Source organism: Anas acuta, chromosome 9 (assembly GCF_963932015.1).
Source record: "Anas acuta chromosome 9, bAnaAcu1.1, whole genome shotgun sequence".
In the NCBI taxonomy this organism is placed as follows: Eukaryota; Metazoa; Chordata; class Aves; order Anseriformes; family Anatidae; genus Anas; species Anas acuta.
In genome coordinates this window covers 11,815,403-11,842,931 of record NC_088987.1, presented here as the reverse complement: position 1 = coordinate 11,842,931, position 27,529 = coordinate 11,815,403, and the positions used below count along the sequence as shown (strand labels likewise).

Here is a 27,529-nt window from a genome sequence, read left to right as displayed (position 1 = left end):
TAGACCCTGACTAGGTCAGCAACCTAAAAAATGTTTTTGAGTAGCTGAGGGCAAAGACGTACTGCAAGCATGTCATTAGGGCAATAATTCCCAGGTCCAAAAGAGCAGACGGGCTGAAAAACGAGGCAGCAATTGATGCAGACCCCCTCTCCCTCACAAAGAGGTCTGTGCCAGACATGCTGGCCAAGCCTCTGACATGTCCAACAGTACCTACCCCACGGACACGCCATTCAAACACATCAGCGATTATAAGTCGATGTATTGGAGAGGAAGGGGCTGCAAAAGCAATGCAAAGCCTGGGAGCAGGCTGCACAAGGTTCTCTCATGCACCGCCTTTTACCGTAGTGTGAGCACATCACCTCCTCAGTCCATAGACCTCCTACAGTCTATAGATCAAGCTGCTCCTCGGTTTGTGGTCCCCCAGTGCTAACACACACAGATGTCAGCTACAAGGCAATAACACGGGGAAATTTGTGGTTTGTGATATTTTAATATCCCAGGCAGAGAATTATTTGCTGTTTAGTGTGCTTTAAAATGGTCTCCTTCTGGACGATTGATGGCTTTACTGCTCCCGGACAGAATAACAAACAGCCGTGTTGTTAAAATAAGAGAGAGCTTTCGGATCATCTCAGGGCAGCATCTTGGCAATCCTGGAGCTGTGGTGGGTCACAGAAAGGCTGAGGGCTTGTGGGGCAGATTTGCCACCCGGTGCAGGCACTTGCAGCTGTTTAAAGTTGATGTAAAGCAGATCTCACCACTGATTATTTAGGCCAGAAAGGACAGATGTAAACCATAGCCCTGCCACCTGTGTAGCAGACCCTTGTGATGTATGACCAGAAGTCACAGATGAGCTTGGCCAGAGGTGCGCAGCGGGGTGATGGAAGGGCTGCCGCATTTCTCTGGAATTTGATGTGCCAAAGTTGTATTTACATGATGCAGCAGTGAGTTCATCAACAGGCTGGAGACCAGGTAATCAGATTCTATACGTGTTTACTTCCTGATTGTTTATTCAGTAAGGATCGCATCGAAACCCCACTGGAGGCAGTGAGAGAGTCCTGGTGACTTTGCAGCAGCCCGAATCAGGCCTGAAGCGTTTGCAGTTCAGGCTGTGTTGTATTTTGCACAACTGGACTTTGGTGCTCGTGCTTCCAGCAGTCTGCATCAAATGAGGAGCTCACTTTTGAATAACGGGTTCATCATACATCTAAACCAGTCCCAGGGAAACTTTTTTATGACATGGTCCACATGGCTGTCCTTCCTGGACCCACACCTCCCCAGCAGAGCCGTGACCCAGGCTCACCCACTAACCCCCTTCATGCAGGAACAGGAGGAAAGCGATACTGGTGAGGATGGCAAAAAGATGGAGCTGCAGCCTAACAGAATTAGTGAATTCTGAGGTGAGACCTTTCTGCTTCCAGCTCCACACAAGCCAAATAAAGATGTGAGCCCTGGCAGCTGGCAACATTTGCTACGTGTAAAGGCACCAAAGGGAATGATCTGTCAAAGCCAGGCCATGTCAGATGTGGAGTCAGAGCTGGTTTTATTGTCTGTTGATTGCTTGATAATGAAGATCCTTTGTCTGGCCTACGGAAGATTGAAAATCTAAGTAATATTTTTGGTGCAACAGTATTCCTCCAGTGAGAAGAAATACAGTCTCTGATTTGTATTCCTCTGACTTGAAATCATTCATTTTAAATGACTGTTTGTTCTACTAATTTACAATCTGGGCAGGCATGGAAACAATTTATTTTGGTCGGTGAAAGGAGCTGAACTTGAGTTCGTTAAGCGCATGTACACTTAGTTGCTTTGGGATGCAGCACGACTCCCTGCTAGCAGGAGATTGCTTGAGTGGCAGGAGCTCCACAGTGAGCTCCACGATGGTCTCCTCAGCAAGGGACCGGTTCTTCACTTTCACGGGGCTTTGGAGCAGACCCACTGATAGCTGTATTAGTAAGTCAGATAAACAGGAGGGCACAGTCAGTGCCAAAGTGACCTTCACAACCATCCCCACACGATGCAACCCTGACACTGAATTGGTATTCCCATAGGAATGCCGTCCAACACGGACTTTCTGGATGAACGCTTCCCAAACGGGGACCATGGGACCACTTGGCTCCGAACCCCGATGTGAGCCCTCCTGTCTGCTGCAGCATAGGGTCCCTGCGCTTCTCCCAGCCTCGTCAGAAACTCACAGACTCACTGCTGGAAACATGGAAACTCTTCCAAAAATCCTACCAGTACAGATAAAATAAAATGTTGACATCTCTAACGATGCTACTATCCCAGTAGATAAATTATCAGTATTCAGCGCTAATCATTTTTGCTATACCCGTGTCTGCCTTGCAGCAAACTCCCGAAGACAGAATTCTGATGTCTGTTAACTTCATTTTCCCTAACGTATAAGCAAACTTTTTTTTTCTTTCTTTTTTTTTTTTTTTTTAAATGCTTGCTATTAGTTGAAACAGACAAGGAATTGGTATTGAACAAACGCTGTGTAATGTTGTCTTTCATGATACACTGAGCAATGACTTGGACTATAACAACATTACATGAAGCAAGGATTTGTTTAAACAGCTTTCATTCCGGTTTTCCACTGAACCTGAGTACTAGTGTATTAAATACATGTAGTTGGGTACCCCAGCACAGACATTTTGTTCTGTAACTCAGAACGTTTCATCTTACCACTCTGAGGATTCCTGCCAGTTGGCAGCTTTGCACATGTGCTAAATTGCTAAATTTTCAGCATTTACCCACTTATCTAGTTGGACACAGCACGCCTGCATGAGGCAGAGGGATTTGGACCTGAGATACAGGCACTGACTTCCAGGGTTACAGCCACTTAAATGGGCACGCTGCAGTCAGATAGCACGGCAGCAGGCCCCTTGCAATTAAACTGATAAACAGCAAAATGTGTTGGGAGCTGGATGAATCGAGAGCGCAGCCACCGAGCAGCAGGGTGATTTGCAAGAGACCGCACCGTGAGGAGGAGCCACACACAAAGCCCCTCTGGTTCTCTGCGGACAGATCATCTCCTTTGAAACCGAAAAGTGAATTCATGCCATGCTTTGCACCAGCTATCAGTGGGTTTGACGTCAGGTTTGGTGCCAGACCAGAAAAGCAGCCAGCTCTGTGTCTTGGGCCCAGCTAGGCCGCAGCAGCCATTACCTGCTGCCAGAGCTGGGGCTGCCCCTCGTGCTCACCGTGCCGTTCACCTGCCCCTCTTTGGGGTCAGTCGAAAGCACTAACCCAGAAGAAAATGACTTGCTGGTGTAGTTCCTGACCAAACTCACCCCAGAGGCAGCCAAGAGCAGGCACTGGCAGATGGGATGGGACACGAGCTCTTGTCCAGCAGTGAGGAAGAACCTGGCAGCAGGCCTGCGGCTGTGGGCAGCCCGTCGGTAACCTCATCCATGGTGTCAAACCACATCCCCAGCACCTGCTGCCCTCACCCCAGGCAGAACAGATCAGGGGGCTGTGGGAGATTTCTAGCCACCACCAGATCAATGAGAGACCCAAGGCCCTATGTTGGCTTTTGCATTGAACCAAACCAGGCTTTCCTTCGTCTGCTGGCTGCTGTCAGACATGAAAATCAACAACAACCCATGGACACAAGCACATTGAAGCCATGCAGCTACAATGGGTGCACAGAGACAAGGTCATCTCAGCACAGATGGCTCCTTGGAGTATTTCTAGCAGTGTTTGTAACCAACCAGCCCAGAGCCAGCCAGGGCCACCATGGACCCCCAGGTCCCCCCTGCCATGTGTCCACAGGCAGTCTGCAGGGAGTGATGCATGACGGCAGCCTGCTGACAGCCTGCTCGGCCTTCCTGGCAGCAAATAAATGGCCTGAGCTTCGTAGCAGTGCTGTGCCAGGCTGCCAGCTGTGCTCTGCTCCGCTCTGGGTGCACCAGGGACATGGTTTCAAGTGTGCCCATGCTGCCAGCCTGGCCTCAGAGCTAGGAGCAAGTCTGGTTCTGATTAAAAAAAAAAAAAAAAAAAAAAAAAAAAAAAAGCAAGCAAGCAAGCAAGCAAACAAACCCCAACCAACCAACAACAAAAAAACACCTTTTTATTCAAAAATGAAAGAGGCTTGTGGCTAAAATTTTCCCTTTTGCAGCATTTCAGAGAGCTCCAGTCTTTGTTCCAGACTGAAACTCCAGCCCAACTGGCACGAATACTGTGGGTTTCAGGGCACCTTTGATTCCTTTCTCCAGCTTACACTGCTGAAAGCACTAGCGTAGGGAAGGTGAACAGCTTCTAAGAGATGGGCTCGAGCCAGTCCTGGCCTCCCTTATCACTGTTTTCCAGGGCTTTTGGTGCAAGTGGCCAGCAACTAGCTAGCAGGGGAGGGCACCCACAGTAGAAGCAAAGAGCTGAGGACTGCTGGAGACAACAGCCCCTGGAACAGCCTTGGCTGAGGCGTGCAGCAACGTCACAGTGAGACGGCCCGTAAGATGCTCTGGGAAGCCACTTCTACTGGGCTCTTCACCTTTGGGATAACCTGAGATAGTGTGTTCCAAAGGACTAGTTGTCCTCCATGCAAAGCAGCAGTGCTGTGTCTCCCCATGGTAAATAACAGAGCCTTACCGAAATTGAATGAAATAGCACTTCTTCTGTTGGGTCAAGCTCCTGAGCTGTACAAGGGGAAAACTAACAAATAAAACAAACAAAAAATGCACATTGCTAATAAATCTGCTGTTTTGAGCCTTCCCAACCTGCAAAGGTTCAGATGCTGCACTAAATGCCTGCTGGCTCTCATAACCTGCTCCCAGCCTGCCCGCCCTTGCCAACCCCAAGCATTTCAGCCCCAGAGCAAGGCGAGCTGGGCCCTGCTCTCAGCCCTCCCTCTGCTTCGTGGTGCTGTGCAGCTCAGAGCCCTTCTCTGAGCCTCAGCTTACCTACCTGTACCGAAAGAACAAGCCACCGGTCTCTTTGGAAAGCTCCAGGCACGCAGTGCGGCAGCAGGGAGAGGGAAGGATGAGGACTCTCCTCGCTGCTGCTCTACGTGCAACAGCCGGAGTTTGAGGGATGCCGAAAAACGGGCTCAGGCCACCTCCAGGTCTGGGTTTGGATGCAAACACCCTCTTTGCTGAGGATGTACAAATCTAAATCTCCTTCCTCCTGTACTGCTGCTTGTTTTTCTACAGTGCCAGTGAAAAATGACATTTTTTTTTCATTTGAAAACAAAAGTGCTTAGCTGGCAAGAAAAGCTCCATTAAAAAGGCAATGGAAGCTGTCACATCTGTACCGCCTGAACACCATCTGTCTCCCAAGTTTATTCTGAAAGAAAACAAATCCCATCCAGTTCTCATGCCATATATCAGTAAAATGCTTAGCGGCGGCACTAGGAGAGGGAACGAACACATTTCAATTAGACAATGGCATCATAAACCACCAGCTCAGTAAATAAAAACCTGGAGGTTAACATTTGTAGAGATTAAGTAGTCTGTTAAGTAAAGTTTACCATGGCATGTTAGGCTTTTTGTAATACATAGTTGTGTACATGTAGCATCCAAAACAGGCTTCTTGGCTTTCCTATCAGGCTGTTATTTTTCCTTTAGAAATCTGTGACTGACTCTGAAGTGTTACCTGAGACTCATTGGGAGCTGCAGCCACCTGCAGAACAGAGATGTCTCTGTAGCAAAGGGAAGGACAGCAGAGTGATGGAAGAGGAAGGCAAAAAGGCAGATCTTACCTCTGCTCAAGTGGCTGATGACTGATGCTGGAAACAGAGGGTAGCTGCTGCAAGTGGGCTAGTGGCCTTTCACAAAATCCTGATTGCCAGGACAGATGGAAGCAAATGTCAGGGTAACATCTTGCTGAGAGAGTCCTGAAGTATATGCATTGCCACTCCTTTCCAAAACTGTGTAACCACTACAGATATAAGATCATAACTTCCTTCTGTCCCAAAAATCTCAAACTGGCCTCACGGATATTCTGTCCTGGCAGATTTGAGGGGCAGCCGAATACACGACAAGCCTACGCTAAGGGCAGATCCACCGTGCCCTGGCTGGTTGCACAGACAGCATTTACAACTAAAGCTGAGTGAGTCTGGGCAGGATTCAACTTCTTCCCAACTCAGCTAAATGGTTTTGATTAAGATAAAGATAAAGCAGGACAGTCAAGAAAGCTGCTCCTGCAGATTTCTCCCAGGGGAGCTGGTCCCTGTGTGCACAGGCAGGTCTCACACTGCTTCTGAGAGACGTAGTGTCCTCTGCCAGCTTCAAGTGGCTGCTCAGAGCTGTTGTCACTGTGACCCTTGGTTGTCTTTATGAACAAACTTTGGGACAGATTTTTTTCAAAGCACCTCAGGAATCTGCAGCATGAAAGCCACCAGCACATTCATGCTGCAGTGGATGGGGCATCACAAACAACCTCTAGGGAGAGCCAGAAACATCGATCCCATCTTGTATTTTAGGAAATGAGCCTCAAACAAATGCAGTTTCACAAAAATGGGACTTCCACAAGCCTCCAGAAACAACCAGTTCAAATCCTCTTGGTGCAAGCACTCCCAAAGAGCTACTAAAATCTCCCAGCTGCTGAAACACCCCAGCACTGCCACGCTCTTGCTCCTGTACCTCCAGTTCTGCTTCCGCATCACTTTCCCCCCCACGTGAGCTGAGAGATTATCTCAATTATTCCAGCTCTTGTGCTGCACCCTGCACTGTGGTGAACATAATCAAAGCTAACAAAGCATGCTTTGCTGGCTCCATTGTAATCTGGCACTGAAAGCGGAAGATCCTAAATGAGCAGTGCTTCAGATGATGTCATACTCAAGGGAGTTTGGTGGGGAGAGAGGAGGGAAGAAAAAAGAAGCAGAGATGTAGATTTTACACGGCTGCTTTTTTTAAAATCATTAAAAAACTTCAGAGAAGTATTGATAGGATGGGCTGGGAAGAAGTTATGATTCTGGGAGTGCATCAGTCTTGGTACCTTTTTGATACACAGCATTCTTAGAGAAACATCCCCCAGGACACCTCAGATTATGAATGCAGATTTACCTGGCACTGTGCTCACACAAAGCCCTGGATAGCCCTGCAAATTAATTCCCTTATACTGACACAGGCAAGATACAGTCTTCTACTTTAAACACAAAGATTAATACGGTGGCGCCTTGAAGGCATCAATTTAAAACAAGATGAAGGGAAAAGAATTAAAAGTCTGTAGAGAAGACCTCACATTATACACACTCCCGGGTTATTTCCTCAAGCAGAGAACCCATCAGCTCCAGGTGGGCATAACTGTGTAGTGCTGGCTATAGCTCTAGGCATAAAGTCCCTCTGCCCACCCTGCCCCACCCAGGCCTGCTGCAGTCAGTGCACAAAGGAGCTCGCAGGAGCCCACCACCGAGTGGGGAAGAGGAATGGAAATCTTCTCCCAGATGCTGCAAAGGCCAGAAACTTTGCAAGTTTTCCTGCCACACCTTTTCAGCAGGCTGAGAAATATTTCTCGGCTTCTCACAGTTTATGTTGACCACAGCAAACTCTTCTCCATTACCATCCTCTAGTACTGCACCTGGAGATGTACCTTCCACTGAGAGCCTTACAGGTGCAGAATAATCTCCTAAAATCTAGGTACAGATTGCCCAGAATGAAAAGGAAAGCCCCTCTGCGTGCTGTAGAGCTATGGCACGCAGCTGAACAGGCCAATCTCCCTCTCATACAGAGCAGCATTAAGTGTACAGTCAGAGAAATTTGGGGCAAAATTTGTGCATCCCTCTGCAAGACATCATGCAAAGGTGGTACCCACGTGAGCACATGGATCTCTCACCCAGCACCTCAGGGGTTAATGTGCCACAGCAAACACGAGGTAATCTCCGAAATGAGGACAGGCCTCCAAGAACAGATTGATCCGGGGTTGCCCTTTGGTTCCCAAATGCTGACAGACAGCAGATTGATCACTGTGGGGTTTGAATTTCTCTCCCGACAATTCAAGCAGGCGAGGGCTGGGAGCTCTGCAAACGCATAATCTGTGTCTGGCACTCGCTCACTCCACACACGATAAAACCTTTGGAGCAAGCTGCTTCTCCTCTGGTCAGTTAGCATTCATGTCCAGCTGAGCTCCTGGGGCGATAAGTACAGCAGCCCTCCTCCTCGGAGGCAGATAAGTGAGACATACTGTAAAGAAAAGCACAGGGTATCTGCACATCTCTCCCAAAGGGGCTGCCAGCAGCTGAGTGCTGCAGTCCCTGCGAACTGAACATGAGGAATGAGGGGGATTTTTTTCCAGGAAGCCTCTGCTCCCTCTCTGCCAGCCTCACTAGTAACCGATCCATTTTTTGTTCCTCCTTCCCCCTGGCTCGGTGTCCAAAGAGCCATGCCCCGACTCAGGCCCCAGCAGCATCTTTGCTAATTCTCAAAGTGCCACCTACAGTTTGTGCAAGTGCATACGTATGAGCGCATGCATTCAGAGGCAGAGACGTGCTATAAATATATATATATATATATATATGAGTACTGAGAAATGAGCGAACCAGCCCGCAGCTCACATATGAGAGGGTAGAAATCCTCCTGGAATTGCTTCTGCACTTCTGGGGAGGGCAGCAGCGGGTCCTGTAACTACTGGAGAGACCAGGAATGAAATCGGTGGCTCTGGCTGCACCGGGTATGCTTTGTGAGTGGGCCTCAATCCCTAGCTCAGCAAGCACAGGGAAAGAGAGCTGGTAGCTCTTTTCCTCCCTGACCAAGTACAGCGGTGGATGTGGCAGTACCAGCTCCCCCAAGGCACCAGGCAAATGTTGGCAAGTGTGAGCAAGAGCTGGCGGGGAGCAGTGTGACGGCTTCCAGAGTTGCAGTGATTTAGCAATGACCACCAGCACCTCGCCCCATGTCCCCACTAACCAAGTGAAACAGAAGAGCCCTGCAGGATGGAGAAGGCTTTTCAGAGAGCAAGGCAAAGGACATGAATGCAACAGCTGAGACGCTTTGGATTTAACCAGAGCTGGCTTTCTACTGCTTTCCTTCTTCACTTATTTTCAAGGAAAAATATTCAGATTAATAGGAAATATAAAAAGGTTTTCAAACAAAGCAAAACAAAACAAGCCTGTTCTGTACTCCCTAAATATGATTGAAATATATATATATATATTAAATAATTTTCTTACAGAGGTACTTTAAGAGAAATAAAAGAGGGCTTGACAGGTCATGTGTTCTACAGCTGTCAGGTTAGTTGGGATGCTCACAAGTGCCATCCCTAGATCCATGGGAAAAATAAGCAAACGCTCTCAGGCAAAGGCTTTCCTTGAAGATTTTCCTCCTGCTTCATCTGGGTATTTCCACTCACAGTTTTCCTTTTCCTTGGGGTTTCATCCATCCCAGAGAAGACTCTGACGAACTGACACCATCGATGAAAAGCACTGGCCAGATGTCAATCAGTGTAAGAGCAGACAGCAAACAGCCCCCTGTGCTTGCTGGTCCTAGCAGGAAAACCACCTGCAGGATGGAGCAGATGCTCACAGGAGATCCTGGAGAGGCTCGAGTGCTCTGGTCTGGAGCTGCTCTTCCTCTTTGCTCCCTGCTCCAACCAACGCCAGAAAAAAACCACTACCATGCTCTGTTTTGACATGGACACACTTGAAAATAGTTATTTACAACGATTTCACCCTGAGTGACAAGAAAACAGGAGCACAGAATGGTTTTTAAATGCACCCTGTGGCTAAAAGCCCAAAAGCAGCTGGCCTCTGGCCAGGCTATGAGGATGAACAACGATATTTTGGGGCAGAAGCGGCTGCGAGCCCAGCTTCTTCCTGCCATTATTTGACTCTTTGCAACGTACTTAAATGGAGAGGTTGTTAACTAATTGGATGTCTTTCAGTCTGACTCTTTGCTTTGGCTCATGATCTAATAGATATACAAACAGCGCATCCCTGATATCCACTTCAGCCATCAGTTATTGCTCTCACCAGCCAGTTGTTTTTGTTTGTTTGTTTAGATATTTCTTTTCTTTTAGTTTAGGCCTTTTGTGGGAAAGGGAAGATGGAAGACATTTCTTCCTTTCTGTGCATGAGAAACATTTTACTCTTGCCTTTTCAAGAAGTAAACAAAACGTTAAAATGTCAAAATCAAAGATGAAGTATTGAGGTTGCCCCAACTCCTCATTATTTTTCCAAATCTGATTTTAATTTCTGTTCCAAAACCCCAGGCATCATTTACAAATCTGCAAAACTATCACAGGAAAAAAAAAGAAAACAAAAACAAAAACAAACAAACAAAAAAAAACATTCCACAGCATTTGCACAGAGCCATCTGGAAAACTACTGTGTCTGCTCCAGCTCTGAATTCGGTGGCTCAGACCTGGCCTCCCCACCCGTGGAGGCAGGAGCCAGCTCTGTCCTGCAGATGATGGGACCACATTGACCCCATCCCCCAGCAGAAGGCCTGGTTCCTGCAGGGCATGTGGCCGTGGTGGCCTGGGACTTGTCCTGCACCATCCCGTGCTGACCATGCACAGGGCACTGAGGGCTGACCCAACACCACCAAGAAGGGCAAGGAAAGCTCCCTCAGGGTGGACCTGGCAGGATTTGGGCTGGAGAATTTAAATGGTTTCTTCTAGGATAGGCTCTCAGCACTGCTTAGCAATACAGGGATAACTAATCAGGCCTTTGATTTATTGTTTTTTATCTGCAGGTGGTTGTGTATCTGGCAGATCTTTGCCAGGCACTCTGCTCTCCTGGTCTTTTCCTGCTAGAAAGAGACATTTGGTGGGGGTGGAGAGAAGCAAATTGAAAATGCAAAAGGAAAATTTGACCAGACTACTCCCACTCTTCGAAAACCCAAAATACATGCATGTATGAGTGAGCTGGCTAGATGGGAGCTTAAATCCCAGATGTAGGTAGAGTCATGCAGCAACATCCTTATTTATACCCTGCCTCCTTCCCTCCCCCTGCCTCTCAGTTTGGAGCCTCACGGCCACCCACCAGGCTGGTAGGAGCAGCTCCAGAGAAATGGGGCAGCCCTTGGCCAGGAACCTGGCAGAGGATGATCCTCCAAACTCACCACCACGTGCCTGTCTGAGGGAACTGCCGTCCTCTGCTTGCAGGAGCTGAGCCAGCCTGTCCTGGGAGCTGCCGCAGGTGAAGCCACGCACGTGTAGCCAAAGGGCCCGCGGAAGGGTGGGGAGAACTTGCTCGGCCCAATTGGTGCTGCAGAGCTGAAAGGCAGAAAAAATAGATTTGTGGAAAGCCTAGCTGCCCTGTTTCTGATGGAAATGTGGCTTTTACAGTCATGCTGCAGTGCTGTAGGTTTTTGCTGAAGCCTCCTTTCAGCAGTCTGTTGGAGTGGGTGAGGACAGGAGGTAAGGGAGTTCCTATCGGTTTTCTGAGATCAGCTATCTGAGTACAGGAGACCACAAAAGCCCTTCAAACAGGGGACAGACTGCAGAGATGTCACAGAAGGGACAGAGAGAGCCACATGAAGCTCTGACAACACAAAAAGCCTTTTGTTCTTAGAGATCACAGTCAGCTAACCACGGCAAACAAGCCCAGAGGAAGTCAGACTTCATTAACTCCAACTCTCACACGGGGACCGTGCTACACTTTGTGAGACACCCCAGCAAAAAAAAGCTGGGTGAGAAGGTAGGCTGGAACTCAGGAATAAGGTAAAAGACCACCTGCAACAGCTTGATTGAAAGGAAAACTGTGGTCCTGTGCATTTGGTGACCTGGATCCAGACTCTGGCGTGGCCATGAAGCTGCTGCATGTTCTTGTACAAACCCCTCACTCAGAGACAGGAGAACAGGGTCACGGTTCCAGGGGCAAATTTTACATCAGAAGGAGCAGTCTCCGTCTGCTGCCTGCTCAGAACCGATGGGCTGTGTGAGCTGGCGTTCTCCAGCAGAGATCAGTCTCCTGATCTGCCCCACTCATGGAAAGGGCTCTCTGGTTCCCTGCATCTGAGCTGGATCGGGATCTTCCCTTGGCCTCTTCAGACACCCAGCAAACATGCTGTGATACAAACAATGCATGAAAATATATGTAGGGAGGAGTGTGCAAGGCTGAATACACGGGGGGAAGAAAGGAGAACATGAGAAGCCAGACATCTAACAAAAGAGGAGGAAAAATGATCAGGCAAAGCAGTGAGATGAGAGAGAAATGTTATTAGAGGCACCAAGTGAAAAGAGGCAAATTAAACACTGGTTCAAACCGCAGTAAAAATAGCACAGGAGGAAAAGGAAAAAGAAAACACCTGCAAAGAAACAAGCCTGGTGCTTTGCAGGAGGTGCTGTCACACTCACACACCCGCTCTGCCAGCTCCTCGTGGAGCACAACCTGGAAATTCACTGCAGGGCAGGGGGGTCCCAGGGCTGCCCCCCCTGCCAAGCCCCCAGGCCCTCTGGTGGCTGCAGCTGGACCAAGATATCGAAACTGGGGGCTGGTTCTCGGTCACTGGGCTTTGTTATTTGCAGCAAGTATTGAACTGAAAACCAAACCAAACCAAACCTTGGCAGATTAACTCTTCGGTTGATTCCTGGGACATTGTTACCTCCCCTCATCCACAGAAGGGAGTGGGGCTTAGGCCACTGTGACTAATCCAGCTGAAAGCAAAAGTTAAATCCAGAGACATGATTAATTGGTCTAGAATTCTTCATGTAACGGTCTCAGGTGGGAGCATCTCTAGTAGGACATCTCAGCAGGTTGTTTAAGATGGGTTCAAGCCCCACGTATTTATATTTCATTTACATCCTGGTCACAGAAATAAGTTTTGGAATACGAGCAAAATCCAAACTTCACCTTGGGACAGATGTAGGTCTGCCTCATGTCCAGCTGGATTCCCAAGAGCAGACTGCATTCAGTCCTGGGGACAGCAAAGAGCATTGGAAGCAAAGAAAAGCAGGAATTTACGTGTAAGTAAAAACCATATGATACAGGGTGCAAAGCAATGATAACGTGCTAGTGCAAAAATCACAGCTGGTTAGGTGCATCCTGGGGTTGTCTCCCCAGACAATTTAAGTTGGAGATGGAAGCATCTACTAAACATTTCTGTGTCGTGGTTCTATAGCTAGCACTCACACTCTGGGCTTCCTAAAGAGCACCACTTTTACCCCTACCCCAGCCTGCTCTCCTCCTGCCTCTGCAGGCTGTGTTGCTGCTCTGCCTCGCGAGCTCAGTAGCGACGTATTTACTGATTCAGCTGGCAGCTGGGGAAGGTTGAGCTGACCTTGCTGTGTGCACGCTGTCTGGGTAGGGAGCCTTCTGGGGCCCGTGTGTGTCTGGCTAGCACGGCCTCCCCACGCGGTAAGCCTGCCACTCGCCGGAGTTAATATTCACACCCACTCGGTGCGGAGCTTGCAGATACCCGAGGAACAATTAACCTGCCACGAGCGCTTGTTTCATCATTTCTTATTCAAGGTGTTGACAGGAAAAATTGCATTTTCTCTTAGTTGGCTTAGAAGAAGAAGCACTGAAGTCTACAGGTTTAGCAATTAAATGCTTCCTAAAAGAAATTCTCTGACAATGAGTCCTGCGAACAGCCTCTCCTCACCCTGTGCTTTTCATGCAGGGAGGAATTTAAATTTCCCGTGACTTATACCTGCGAGGGAAATGCCCTTTTAAAACCTACTGATGCCTAGTGAGTGATGGAGCTGCTTTGCAGCAAGAAAGAAACAGTTAAAAGCAATGCATTAAATCCCATGACAGAGCCAGACCTGCTGTCTCGATTCCTTTGAGTCAATCAGCACATTGCTGCTGCTGTAAATCAAAGGCAATTCTGCAGTATGACACCATGTTATTTAGCAGGTACTGCCCTGCAAAGGTAGATGCACCTGAGCAATAACTGTAAGAATTAATTCATCCTTTATAATCTCCCAATGCTTTCTGTATAGTCTAATTAGTCACACACATTATTTTAACTGGCATATATAAGCTAAGTACCAAAGACATGTATGTATGGACATACACTGTACATATGTAGATACACCACACATACATATTTATTGCAGTGCAGAAGATGATGGAATCATTGTTATAGCTCAAATAAGGCTGGACGCTGCTTTCTGTATCATGCTAATGTCTGTTTGAAAACTACAGGATATTAGCCTCAGATATTCTGAATATATTCTCAGCTCTTGAGGAGCTGGAAGAAAGCAACTTATATTCAAGTTAAAACTGCTCCTCGGGAAATATGCACATTCTGAATAATGGGATTTTTTCAGGCCAATGTAGCTGAAAAAATGTGGAGCAGAAGAAATACATATGCAAAATAAAAGACTGGAGAGCACCCTGAGAATACTTGTATTGTTAATTACCAGATAGGAATGAAGTATTAGTGTATGTTATCATCATTGTATGCTTCAATATCATATCAGAAATGAAACAAGGCTTACAATTGTAGAAGGTTGTTGTTTTTTTTTTCTCCTACAAACCCACAGCTTACTGTGAATTTGCCTGCTGTGGTTTTTGCTCGTTCACTAGATGCTCAGCAGCAGAAGCATGGCTTTACTGGAAAGCCGGAGCATGGCTGAAAAACCCTTTCTGGTTTAGGATTCCAAGTCTTTTCAAGAACTAGGTCCAACCCAGCCACATTGCTCCCTTTTCTGCAGTACAGGCTTGTGAGTACTTTAGCTCCAGTATGTATGCTCTGAGCATCATGAACCACAGAAATGCCTTGCAAAACCCCGCAATGAGCACAAGATGCCTTACTCTCAGTGAAAGTGGGATCAACTGCAGCTTTCCTCATGCAACAGTGTAATCCACGCTCCACATGAACTGGCAGTGTTATCACCTACCTGATCCTTTACGTATTGAAGACCAGAAATAAGCATAGCTATAGAAATGTTGTGATCAAGAGGCGGCTCGCAGAGCACCTTTCCCTGAAGTCTGGATAAAGCAGTGGATTTCAGCTACCAAAGCCAAAGACTTGTGGCTCGAAGAAAAAAAAAAAAAAAGCAAGTTTTGTTTTGTTTTGTCCTCTTTTTGCCAACTTTACCTTCAATCAGTGCCTCAGGTATTGCACCAATTTCTTAGACCCCTGACAGGAAGCATCGTGACTGCTGTGGGAGCTGAGCTAGCAATAAATCTTTGATCCAGTGGCTGTCTGAGGCAATTGGCAAGTTTGTAAGTACTAATGCTTACGTATCTGTGCTCTGTGCAACTCCGCCATGTATGCACGTGAGCAGCAAATTCCAGGTTAGAGCTTTATGTAGTTATATACACCTTATATAAACACACAGACCCAGAAGATGTATTTTGCAACATAACCCACAGCCATTCCATATGACCTAGATAATTCAAGGGCAGGAAAGCTACATAACACAGTATCTTTGCTGATAACAAAGCAATAATCCCCTTTCTGAGAGGAAATGACAGGTTTGAAATTGCCTTGTGTTCCCAGGCTTTAAACTTGGCAGCATGTCGCTTCTTGTAAATGTTTCACTCCAGAAGAGCCTGGCTATCCATTATTAGCAGCTAATTCACTGTCAAGCACGTGGGCAACACTGGAACACAGGCAATGAGGCACCAGCTGTTAGGCTACTGCAGCTCCTCACATGTTAAAGATCAGGGGATTTTCTGGCACAGGAATTTACTCCATGTATCATGGGTCACTATTCTGATGAGAACAGGAGTTTGAGCAAATGCTGAGCCTTGCACACAATCTCTTACCTCTTCAAGGTAATATCCCACTGTCCCCTGTCCCACAGCCAGTGGGAAAAGAGGTTATTTGACAGTAAAAAAAACATGGGGAGGGGAGAAATGTGAGTGCTTGAAATTCATGCCAGCCAGAAAAAAATACTGTTGCACTGCTTAAAAGTAAATGTGCCTGCTACCTTGACAATCTTTCCTAGCTGCTGACTTGAAGGGGTTGATGTTAGTTTCTCATAAGCATACAGTTCAATTCTTCCATAAAAATTTTCCAAGCTTTTCCTTTTTTTTGGTAACCAAATAATTATCACTAACGAACAATTACAAATAACCTTATAAATATCAGCATGCTCTTAAAAAGGAAACGAATAAGTTCATTGTACAGCCTAACTGCCACAAAAAGATTCAGTCACTTCTATTTATAATGGCATCTAGCTTAACTAATTAGGAGCACTAACATTTGAAGGCTGTTCTCCAGTAGGATCCAAAGACCTGGATCCTGGTCTGGCCTGGTTAGTTTAGATCATACTTGTCTCATAAGGTCTTTCTTCTGATTATATCCTCAGTAAATCAAGGTTACCTCATCTTTTGACCACATCCTTTTCCCACTGCCAATAGGAAATTGGTAATTACTCTGCCCTGCAATCACATCTGGATATACACCTGGCCCAATGACACACAGCACCAAAATTCTGGCCAAATTCACCACCATTGCAAGTGCTCAGTCCTTGTGGCTGTATCATCTCCAATTGCTCTGCAGAGCCATCATAGACATCTCGAACCTTTCAGGAGGCACAATGTTAGATCTTTGCCTGTGTCAGAGTGATAGACAGAAAAGAAAAATCTTTACAGAATAGATGGGGAAAGCCAAATTATTCCAAGCAAGAGCAAGACTGCTGCTTCAAAAAGAGGTTTTGATATTAGACTGAAGCAAAAGGAGGGAGTGAGGAGGAATAAGTCCCCAAATATTTCCCTTTGCTGGGTTGTCTCCCCTCTAGGAAGTAAGGTACTGAGGTTCATTGGGAAACAAACTGTGAGGGCAAAGGCTGTGGAGCAAGGGAGGTCTGCTTGGGGAGAGATCAAAAACTGTGTGGAGCTGGCAGCAGTGCAGTGAAGGAAAGGAGGAAATCCTGTCCCAGGATTGACACTCCCAGAGCTGCAAAACTGTGCATGGAATAGATGTCAGGCAGCAATTCAAAACTGGGTGGGGAAATCCAGCAAAGATACAAGCCGTGCTGGTGGCTGCTTATAAAGGTAGGACCTCAAAGAAGAGGGCTGTAGCATTTGTGCTGCCAGAAAGTAGGCAGAAAGCACTGCACTGTGTTCAGGCTATTTACATGGTGATTTTCCTGGCTTCAGGAAGTGTTCACGCTGTCCCTCTGAGCAGCTCATTTTGTATTTATAAGGCTTTATGAATTTGCAAAATCTTTCAGAATTTCTGATCTGTGCATAATTTCCAGTGCTTTTCTTCAAATGCTTTTCCTCTCCATAAAAATGTGTTATTAACTTCTGAAATCTTACCGCATGGCTTAAATTCAGGGGAGGCTTCAGAGTGCTGAGTCGAAATGTTGGAAACTGGTCCATTGGAGCTAAAGGACAAAGATGTTCTGGGAGACAAGAGAGGGCAGGAGGATTATAAACATTTTGCGTATGAAGAGAAGAAGGTTGGAATTGTTTAACAAAGCTAGCAGACAGCCTTGTGTTCTTTCCTCACAAGAGCAAGGTACAGTGAAGCCAAAGATCAAAAAGGGAGAAGAAGCCAACTTCTGGCAGTTTCTGAATCATTTTCCATATTTCAAGCTGGCTATTGCAAAGCTCACTAGCGCACATTCTCTGGGTGCATTTTTCATGACCAATATTTAATCTGCATCCAAGCAAATGCACACAAGCATCCAAACTTTCCCCAGGAGGTCACTTGGTTCCTAGTGATCATATCTGTCACACACCATAAGCTACAGCCCACAAGGCCTTCCCGGGTTTCAGAGATTTGTGGATGCCAGAGGCAGAACAGAGTATTTGTACTCTCTTGTGTAATGCAGACCACAGGATACCACTTGGCACATCTTACACCTGGCAAACAATTCCGATTAGCACCAGCTTATCACAAGGAACATCATCCAACTGCAAGAAAAAGATCACAAACAATGGAGAATCTACTGTCTCTCATCTGTGTGTTCCAGTAGTGGTTGCCTTTTTGCTGGAGATTTGAACTCTGCCTTTAGATCAGTTTTTGCTAGCTTTGGAAATTGTAGATCTGCCTGGTTGAACACAGAAGTTGCCTTTAAGAAAGGAAAGAGTTGAGACCTGCTACTTATTTCTAGCTTGAACAGCTCTGCATCTCTGAAAATACTACCACTTTTGACAGGTTTTCAGTACGTTGGCCCACCTACAGAGCTCTGTCACCCTACTTGCTGAAGCAAACTAAGGAGAGATTTCCTTTGGCTCAAGAGAGATGCCTGAGTAGTGGCAAAGGCTGTTCTTCCTCAGGCATCCCAGCCAGCAGGGACTAGTCTGGGACTCCACAGGCTGTTACACTGAGTCAGTGGCCAGAAGCAATTAGAGAGCTCAGCTGGGTGTTTTGTCAGCCTGCATCCCTCAGACAGCCCGGCTATTGCTGCTGGTAAGGGGCAGAGCAGTCTCATTACCAAACCTCATCCTCTTCTCCCCTGACACGAGCTTATCGCTGGATGAGATCCAGATAACCTCATGTTATGGAAGGGATGGGAGCACTAATCAAGGTTGGAACCAGTCACATAAGCCCATCTCCAGCTGCTCCACCAGTGCCCGTAGCACACAAGCTGCCAGCCAAGCCACGGCCTGCTCCCAGCACCGCTCCCCTCGCTCTGCGGCCTTCTCCAGAGCAGCACCTTCCCCACCAAGGGGCACCTCCTCACCAGCACAGCCCAGTTCCGCACGTGTCTGGCTGCAACACTCGCTCTTTAAAGACGTTTAGCAGTGGCTGCAAGGAAGGAGGTGGTGGAGCTCTCTGCAGTCATTGCAAAATTTGGAGCAAGTGCTTTGTGCAAAGCCCCTCCTGGGGCAGGAGGCCCAGGGGAAGGGCTGGGGACTGGCCTGGAGGGCTCCAACAGCGAGCTGCAACCCATCACCTCCTGCTGCATCCTCTGCCACTTGTTGCACTGGGTGTTTGCAGGCTCCTACAGCTCAAGATAAACTCCTACCTCCATCCCCACACTGGATCCTACCACGCTCTCCTGCATGGACTTTGTCACTCACCTAAAAACCAGCAACACTGGGGCTATTTGGTCTTTGTGACACTACCAATGGAAAAGGGGAGAAACCTCAGCACTGACCTGACCTGGCCCCTTTATCAGGAGCCCTGATGAAGGCACTTTCCCCAGGTCACCATGCAGCTGGCTCTGGGCACCTCACGCACCAGGAAGGAACAAAGCAGGGAGGGCTGATTTTCACTCTTCCTTCCTGCAGCATGGAAAGATAAGGGCTGGAAAGTAATCGGTATGTTTTAAATCAGTTGGTGAAATTTTCCTCTCTGGAAGTCACAGCCAGTCAGATAAATTTGGAATAGGCATTAGAAAAAGATGGATGTGGCAGGTCTGATTAATCCAGGTGCTTTTCTTGAATAACGATAATTGGGGTTTAGCATGGCTATACGTACAAAATCAAATTTAATCAGCAGATGGACTGCCTCCAAACTTACTGCCAACCCACCCTCACATTTTTCTAGGGCTACTGCTATAATTTCAATGAAATTGGATTTTTCACCCTGAAAAATTATTTTTTTCCAGTGCCATTTTCATCCTTTCCTTCGCAGAATCCAGATTTGGAGTTTCACTCAAAGAAGTGAGGGCACAAAAGGTCAGTGAAATAAGCCTCACCTGCGGCTACAAGCCTCTCCTAATCCTCAGTTTAGGAAGAGAAAATGGCAGGGCAATGCACTGACCCTCAGCTAAGTCTGCTAGTGGGAAAACACACCTGGAGGAATTGACTACAGCAGCTCAAGGGGCAGCCCTGCCCTGGTAACTGCAGTTGGCCTTGGACACCAGTGGCTTACTCAGTCACAGCAGATGCAATATGGCTCGTTAGGACTGCAGCACATAAGCGTAAGTGCAATTACTGTAATTACTCATCTCAGCTATCCTAAGCAGGAACACACGAGCACTATCCCTTTGGACAGCCAGAGGTCCTCAGGAGGACACCTGGAATGGGTCCTGCTCTTACAGTGGCATGGAAAGATCAACAGAGCTTCTCCAGGTGGTTGTGAGGCACCTTCAAAGCACTCACTTATTATTACCTTGCTATTTGTTTACCTGATGTATGAGCTGTTGTGGTTTAGTATGAGGCTGCAGCCCCATCAAATCAGTGCAAGACAAACTGTGCTCCAAGAGAAGAATAAATCCAGCATACTAGAGCTCAAACCTCCCTGGCCAACAGTTGGCAGCTCTGATTTGCCTTCAGCCCAGGATCTGCTACAAGACCTGTGGCATCCCAGCGTGCTTGCAGACCCCAGACACAGCTCCTGACCTCCAGACAAGCTCTGGTTAAAGGACTGGATCGCCTGTCTGGGAGCCAGGGGGCTTGAGCCAGGACCCCTTGAGAAAACTCCCCTCAGCTGGCAAGGTGTAAATCAGGGAGCTGCTCCCACACATTGCTGCAAGGGTGAGATAAGGAGGCCTGCGGGGGGATAAAACAATCATATAGGAGGTCTTGAAAAATATCCGCACCCTTATATTCATAAATCTGTAATCCTGAACAAAATTATGGGGAAAAATATAGGTCAATGTACATATATACATTCTTCTTTATGTAACTGTTGTGCAGTGTCTATTGCAGAATTCCCAGCTCTTGCTGTCCACACAGAAGTACCTTAAAATTTCTATTCTGAATATCTTCCTGCATCTATTTCACAGCACCATTCCCACAGATTTGGATGTTTTCTTGAGGACTGTTGAGATGTGCCTGAGAGTGGGCTTCTGTGGCATGACCCCGAGTCCTGGGACCTGCCAGCACTCTGGAAGGAAGCCAGTCCTGCCATTTTCTGTCTAGGCATTTCCTCTGGGTTTGCATCTCTGTTCTCCATGGGTATTTTGTAATTAATTTGTAATTTATAGCTTTACGAGGAGGTTTGCAAGTGTTTTGTTATAACAAGATGGGCAAAAGCCAACTCTGGGGTAATAGCTCAGGAATCTCCTTGTACTTGTATATGGGAGAAATTTTCTGCTGGAGTTTCTTGGATGATTAAGCCCTTAATTTACAGGCAATTCTCGTTCATAAATATTAAATGACCATCCAAATAACAAACTTCCCTGTGATGATTTGGTTCTTAATTTAAATAAGCCACTAACTCCTATATCAATAAATCTAATCCAGTGTCTTAAAACAAAAACCCCTTACCTCACAGAAAGCATCCTCAAAGATTTATCTGGGTCCCTTTTAACATCTGATATTTACTTGCTCTGCTCTGCAGAAACTATTGAACTTGGCTCTATTCAGGCCGGCGGCTGAGTCAGCTCTTTCCTTACTCAAGACACAGTTGGTCTCCTTTACCACCAGCTAACCTGGCTGCCATCATCAGGAGGGTTGTTTCAGAGGACCTTTTTGGCTCTCCACAAGATTTTTCTAACTCCTGTCTGCCAAGGGAAATGTCTATAGTTGTCCATGTATACGCCTAAACATGTACAGGCTGCTCCTCCTAGCTTGCAGGAAGCACTAACTGGGTCTGTGGTTAAACAACGGGGAGGGAGGTGGATGCAGGAGGAAAAATTAATAACAAGGCCTGGAGTGGTGTCCTGGGCTCCACTCCTTCTCTGTGGGCTCTGCTGCGGTGAGGGCTTGGCACAGATGCTCAGCAAGCCCCGAGTCCAGCCCCAAAAGGCTGAAGGAAGCACTTCTGCTTCCAGACCTCTGGGACCGCTCCACCTCTCTGACACCAGCCTGCGGTGGCTGGCACAGGGCAGAGCGGAGCGCTCACTGCCTGGCAAGGAGATGTGGTTTTGAAAAGCCATCTGTAAAAGGATGTGAACAGAGCTGCAGGGAACACAGGCTATGCATGGCAGACACGAGTGCTGGTATTTGGGGGCTGGCCAGAGAACCAGGCAGACTGACATAGACCACGAAGAGAGCTCTGGCACAATGTCAACAAGGAGAGGGTCCAGGAGATTCAGAGGCAGACCTGCCTTAAGTATTCCCAGAATCAAAGAGAACAAAATTGCTTTGAGACATCAAGCCCTCAGGCTGGATGGTACTCCCAAATGTTTGCACATCAAAAATGCTAATGAAAACAGACTTTTCCATGGATAAAACTTTTTTTTGCCATGCAACACGGGAGCAGACCTGCAGCAGGTACAGTTGGAGGGCAGCTGTGCACAGCATGGTAACGTGCACTGACATAGCACAGCTCTGCAGTGGGGTTGACTCAGGAAGAACTTGGTCCAAGCCAGATCTTCTATCCTTAACCAGAAATAATCTCTCTGCTGGGAACTCCCCCACTCATCTGACCAGGATATAAACCTACTGCCTATCTGGAATGGGGAAATAATTAAAAAAAAAAAAGCATGTTGTTGTTCCTCAGGGTCACTGGAGACTAGCTGCTTGAATCAAGCACAGGCTGAATGCCCTTCCCCTGTGCCTGCAATATCCATTTCCTTCTTGTTGTTTTTCAAACTGCCCCGTGTAATAATGTTAAAGATCAAACCACAAGATCTGCATCACCCCTTAAGCAAATTACCTTGCAATTCAGGGGCAGGAGAGGAGAGGAGAGCTGGCAGCACTAGATGGCTGTATCACTCCTGATGCTTCTGCTGGGAGCTGCACAGCATTTACCGCTGGCTGTGTTGAAAAAGATTAATTTGTGCTGACAACACCCTACTGGGGCGAAGTGCTAGAAGCCTGTGCTCTCCAGAGGTCTGAAATGCTAGAGGTGTCCTTTAGCATCTGCACTTGGGGAAAAATTCTTTATAAGGTGCTTCAGGGTCTGGGGAAACCATGTGAGCACAGAGCTCACGTGCAGGCAGGGCTGACGCACTGAGGGCTGGTTTTGGCAACCCACAGTTGTGCCTCTCGAAGCGAGGAGCTTTTATCTCCTATGAGAGGTTTGCGTGGATACAACTGGTGCCAGCGGTGTAATCTCACCTCTCTACACTGGGCATGTGCCTGTGCTTCAACACCAAAGGGCAGTGCTTGACCTAGTCCATGGCATCTGGAGTTCAGGATGAAGCCCTTAAGATTAAATTCAAATATAATACTTACAAAGGCATCTGGAAATGGCACAAGTGGATCCTGACCAACAGCTAGGAGAAACCAGGCCCAAATGGTTTTGCTTTGGTTACCAGGACAAGCTGGTCCTGCCCGTGACCAGCACAATACAGCAGTACCACTCAACACTAGCGTTAACTTTCTGAACTTGAGCTATAACTGGAGAAATAGTCAAAGGAAGGAGGCACAAAGTTAAGCGATGTGTGTTCAGGTGATAAGGAACATCACAGAAGGCAGCAGGCATTTCTCTCTATCAAAATGCCAGTCCATTTAGATGGAAGAAATTCCTAAAACCACACGTAATAGCATTGCTGAAAGGCTCCCCAAAAGCCATAAAATGAAGCTGAAATTTGCCATGATATGTGGAGCTCAGACCACCTCTCCTTCCAAATGGCTCTGCACCGCCTCTCATTTATCAATGGCTGGAGATGCTGCATTACTTTTTCTTTAAAAAATATTATTTAAATCCTTGCAATATTGCGATATTTGTGATTACAGCAAGAAGTGTGTACCCCAGCAAAGACGTCTGTGTAACACAGAGGACCAGAGGTGCCCACTGTACACAGAAGGGCCACGTAAACCTACTCAGTGTCACAAAGGGCTGCCGGCAGAGAGGCGTGCTTGCAGTGTATGGCCTCTTCCCTCCGAGCAAATACACCAAGACCGAGAGAAAAATCTCATACCCTGAAATTCATCTCTGAAGTTCACTTACAATAACTAATTACCTGCTTTAAATTAGAACACTTGAAATGATCTAGCATTATAAGCCTCCCTCAACCTGAGAATAAATATTCATCTTTCCAAGATCGACAGATCACTCCTCCAAGGGTGCCATCCCTGTCTTTCATCTGAAACTGCTGCAGAACACAGAACATTTATTTTCTATTAAAACAATGCAGATTTTTGTAAAGGATAAATACTTTCTTCTTCAAACCCGAAACAAAACTCTCATGGGCTCAAGAAATCTTCTCCAGGCCTCCTTCAATTGTAAGCCCGGACTTGTACAAATCTTATTAATTCCACAGTGGTAAGGGATATGTGATTATGCCATCTTTATTTGATTATATTAGTTTGCTCTTCAGTGCCACAACGCTTAACCATTACACAAACAGACAGAGATAAGTTATAATTAATGACTTTGGGAATGTTCTGACGATCACTTGTAATTGGCAGCAACAACAAATAAACTCTGATTCACTTAATTAGGCATTTGATGGATATTATGACTTGTAAAATGTAGCTAAGCTTATTGATAAGGAGCATTTATGAAAAGCAGCTTCTATTTACTAAAGGAGAGGTAGCACTATAAACTCACTGTTAGATCTGTGAGTTTCTCATTAGGATCCGCGCAGTGGAGAGAGAGTTTTTTGTTGTTCCTCATAGCAGAACGAACTCTAGGGGGCTGGGCTGTACACCAGGCTGGAGCTGCTGGCCCTGCTACGACGGCTGTGCTCTACAGCTCCTCAGCTCACGCTGACACGGAGCTGGAGACCCTGCTGCATCCTAGGGGCAGCCATGGGGCATCCCTACCGTGGCTGTGCACAGAAGCATCCTCGGAGCCACCTCGCTTTTCAGAGCACAGCAGCCACCAGTGCCCCACACCCCGGGAAGATCTCAAGCTTTCCACGGGAGGAGATAAGCAAAAAAATGTGAACTTGCTTTTTTGCTGTAGTGGTTCAGAGGATCTACAGCACGATGGTAAGGATGCCACAGAGTGTCTGCAAAGATTATGGGCTGCTCATACAAGCACTGATGAAAATTAGCTTAAGATCATGTCCAAAAGTGCTGTTTCCAGACCAATGTCACAATAACACCTGCAACCTGACAAGAGAAGTGAATGTTTACAGGCCCTCAGAAGAGGGTTATCTCAAAATGCCAGGTATCATGACCCAAGTGTTTTTATTTCAGGTTACTGAAAGATATTATCATTTGCACAAGGTCTGGAAACTGGTCTCCCACTGTGCTTTAATGACAAGGGAATATCATGATTTGGCAATCTAAGCAACTCGTCAGGAGGCTGGGCTCTTAAATGATGTTTAAATTGAATGGTGGGTAAGATGTTCTCCAGAGCATCCTCTATCAGCTTTATGTTTTGAGTTTTGTCAAGCTCAGGATAAAAACTATAATTAATTTCTCCTTCTCAAACCTTTAAATTATAATTAAAGACAACACACATAATAAGAAAGTTTTCTCCTGATATTACATGCAATGTTGGAGTTAATTATTATAATTTTAACTCAGGGTTTTTATCATTCAGCATTTTAATCTCCCAGTTACCCTGAGAGATTGAGGAAAACTGGGAAAAACCTGTATTTGCTTTTCTCCCCCAAAATGCTTCTACACACAACTTGAATGCAGCACACAACTAATTTTAACCAATACCTTTAATAGGCTACGACTGGAAAACAAACTTTGGCCTGGTTCTCAGGAGGTTTGCTCCCTGTAAGAACTACTCTTGGCAATTTTGGAAAGGCGAAAGACTTTCATACACAAATTGCACGTGCTCATTAGGTGGGGTGCCGTGCAGTCTCCGCAGGATGGAGCTTTGCTGGACCCTGCTCAGGAGAGCGCTGCATCCCAATGGCAGTGTTGGGACATCAGTGGAATGACCACCGCACCTTGCCAGGGTCTGGATGTGCTGTGTGCACAGGTTTTAGCCCCAGCAGCTGATGTCCACATGCAGCAGCTCTCCCTCAGCAGCTCTGTACAAGAGAACATCCTGCTGAGGTCAGGGAGACCACCCGGGGGCTCACATTAAATACCTTCTCAGACTTTGCAAGGTCAAGGTCCAAGTTTCTCCATAAGAGCCACTGAGTCAGTGCCATGCTGCACTGCGCATTTATTGCCTGTACCACTTTTGATTGCTTTGACAGCTATTTGGTGGCGTGTTGCTGGCATCCTGGCAGTGCCTGCCTCACCAATAAAAGCGACAGCCTTTACTGTTGTGCTATCAAGCAGCTCAGTGGGGTTTGTAGTGCCACAGGCTTTCGACAGCTTATTGTGGGCTTGGATCAAAGGGCTTGGATTCAGATCTCGACTCTGTCATCAAGTCGATGCGCAGCCACAAACAAGCTGCTGAATGTAAGTCACCCAGCCTACTGGCTTCCCTTCTTCCTGCAAAAATAACCCATACTTCGGTGCCGCAGGGGAGAGCTGGATGCGTTAGAGCATCCACAGCTCAGCCTGGCTAACCCAGGTAATGGCAGTGGCTCAAGAGCAGCAGCCCTGCCATTGCCCTGCCTGAGTCCCTAAGAATTTTTAGTGCATTTTGCTCTCAGTTTCTGTGGTTGTGACAGATCCAGCTGCAGTGCTGGTGGAGCTGGAGGGGAGATGAAATAGCCTTGCTCTGGCTCTGCATCAGGAACACAAGTGCTACACAGGGCAGGTGTGGAAAAAATATTTTTCTCCCCTATAAGCTCGTAGATATCACTGATTGACCTCAATTTGCTCAGCCTCCACAAGAGAGCCATGAGCACACTCTGACTCAGATTGGGCTCTGCGATAACGTTCCCTAAAGCCAAAATTGCAGCCTTCCCATCCAACCCGCTGAAGCACACGAACAACTTCAGGGTCCTCATGCCTCCCTCCATCTCCCAGGATGGCAAAGTCCTCCCTGCTTAGTCTTTGTTTACCCCGTCCTTTGTCAGATGTCCCTCTGCGGACAGGAGGGGAGATGTTTCAGCCTACAGCCCCGTCCTTCTCTGAGCTGAGGTCTCCACCTCCAAGCACAGCACTTCTGAAGCACCCAGGTTTCCCTGTCAGAGAAATGGTGCTTGATGCAGTGCCTCCAAAGCGAGTGATTTGTCAAGGTAACTGCAACGGGAGGACATAGCATTGCTAGAAGCTAATGTATTACTGTCCTGATAGATTCGTGCTGTTAAATTGATGGCTGACATTGCCGGACCTCTCGGCGGAGAAACTGCCTGGGCCATCGAAAATGCCATGGTAAAAATACCGCTATTTATTGCTTACAGGGTGCTTTGTAGCCTCGGAGCTATTTACAAAAATTAACCAGCAGTCCTCCTCCAGTTTCCTTGGTGGCTAGTCTGCATAATTAACATCACCCTCACCTCACAGATGGTGAAATTTGAAGACTTGATGAACTTAATTTGTAGCACTAGCTGAGCACCCACAGAATGAGCTGAACACACTAAGAGTAACAAGAAACGTGCATCTGAGCCATAAACCTATAAACACTAGACTACGAGAAGAAGATTGGTCAAAACCAACCAAAACTGATTTATGAATATTTAAGAATATAGAAATATACCTTATTTGTCTGTTTTTAAGCCATGATACCATATTGCTATATTAGAAACAAAGAACGATATTTGAACTGCTGAGGTTTCACTTGGTGTCATACCCCAAAACCTATTTCTGATGTCCCAATGACATCTTTGCTCATTAATATCAGATATCGTAGAAATTCAGTCAGCTTCTCAGTGGGTGAAAACACAAGCAACAAAGTGTTTGGATGCTATTTTAAATTCGCATTTTTTGGGTGACTTTTGAATCAATTCTAGAACTTTACATCAGACCATGCGAGACAATCCCTTCCTCCAGAAATGTCCCCATCGGCGTCACGTTTGCAAATAATGTCTATTTTGAGAAGAGATCACAAACAAACATCCTGGCAAAGCACAGCCTCACTTGGCTGCCCAGTAACTCCTTCTATGCGTTAAAAAATAAATAAATTGGAGTTCTCCCTCTTGTCTCCCAGAACAG

The 27,529-nt window shown here is 46.8% G+C and overlaps 1 long non-coding RNA gene across 2 annotated transcripts in view; it reads right to left on the bottom strand.

Annotated features, from left to right (window-relative positions):
- Positions 1-266: 266 nt before the first annotated feature.
- The window catches only part of LOC137861169 (uncharacterized), an 88,845-nt gene continuing 61,582 nt past the window's right edge, over positions 267-27,529 (bottom strand). Inside the window, exons 2-3 of one of the 2 annotated variants that reach the window (XR_011099439.1) lie at positions 10,995-11,148; positions 267-2,231 (exon numbers count right to left, since the gene is read on the bottom strand). This is a non-coding gene — a long non-coding RNA (uncharacterized lncRNA). The remainder of the gene's footprint in view (positions 2,232-10,994; positions 11,149-27,529) is intronic. The other variant, XR_011099440.1, reaches the window with a different exon arrangement.